At 40.6% G+C, this 1,240-nt stretch overlaps 1 non-coding gene across 1 annotated transcript; it reads right to left on the bottom strand.

Moving 5' to 3' along the window:
- Positions 1-584: 584 nt before the first annotated feature.
- LOC130971898 (small nucleolar RNA R71) lies at positions 585-688 on the bottom strand. Its single transcript, XR_009083101.1, has one exon. It is a non-coding gene; the product is annotated as a small nucleolar RNA R71 (small nucleolar RNA).
- Positions 689-1,240: the final 552 nt, after the last annotated feature.

The raw sequence follows: 1,240 nt of genomic DNA, 5'->3' as shown, positions 1-1,240 counted from the left end.
ATACTGTGACATAGAGGATTCCATATTTTCTTGTTCTCTTTTCTTTCATATGAGCAGGAGCAAAGACAAAAGCATTCTTGTTGAGGCTGACCCTGAACCTGAAAGGACCTTGAAGCGAAAGCTAAGAGAAGCCAAAGCACTACTCGTAGAGGACCTAACAGAAATCTTCAAACAAGAAGAAGACATGGCAGCGAAAACAACAACAATGCCAACAATGCAAGGAAGGTGCGGGTGACTTTACTGCACTACTCCGACTTTATGGGAGAAGCAATCTATCCCTGCTATTGGAGCAAACAAACTTTGAGCTTAAGCCTCAATTAGTTTCTCTAATGCAACAGAATTGCAAGTTCCATGGACTTCCATTGGAAGATCCTCATCAGTTTTTAGCTGAATTTTTGCAAATCTGTGACACTGTCAAGACCAATGGGGTTGACTCTGAGGTCTACAGACTTATGCTATTCCCTTTTGCTGTAAGAGACAGAGCTAGGATATGGTTGGACTCACAACCTAAAGAAAGCCTGAACTATTGGGAAAAGTTAGCCAATGCCTTATTGGCAAAGTTCTTTCTACCTCAAAAATTGAGTAAGCTTAGAGTGGAAGTCCAAACCTTCAGACAGAAGGAAGGTGAATCCCTCTATGAAGCTTGGGAAAGATACAAACAATTAATCAGAAAGTGTCCTTTTGACATACTTTCTGAATGGAGCATCATAGGTATCTTCTATGATGGTCTGTCTGAACTGTCCAAGATGTCATTGGACAGCTCTGCTGGAGGATCTCTTCATCTGAAGAAGACGCCTGCAGAAGCTCAAGAACTCATTGAAATGGTTGTAAATAACCAATTCATGTACACTTCCGAAAGGAATCCTGTGAACAATGGGACGAATCAGAAGAAAGGAGTTCTTGAGATTGATACTCTGAATTCCATATTGGCTCAGAATAAAATATTGACTCAGCAAGTCAATATGATTTCTCAAAGTCAGTCTGGAATGCAAGCTGCACCAGGCAGTACTAAGGACGCTTCATCTGAAGAAGAAGCTTATGATCCTGAGAACCCATCAATAGAAGAGGTGAATTACATGGGAGAACCCTATGAAAACACCTATAATCCTTCATGGAGAAATCATCCAAAGGATCAATAGAGACCTCAACAAGGTTTCAACAACAATAATGGTGGAAGAAACAGGTTTAGCAATGGCAAGCCTTTTCCATCATCTTCTCAGCAACAGATAGAGAATTCTAA

Source organism: Arachis stenosperma, chromosome 3 (assembly GCF_014773155.1).
Source record: "Arachis stenosperma cultivar V10309 chromosome 3, arast.V10309.gnm1.PFL2, whole genome shotgun sequence".
Classification (NCBI taxonomy): Eukaryota; Viridiplantae; Streptophyta; class Magnoliopsida; order Fabales; family Fabaceae; genus Arachis; species Arachis stenosperma.
This window is presented reverse-complemented; position numbering and strand designations above follow the sequence as displayed.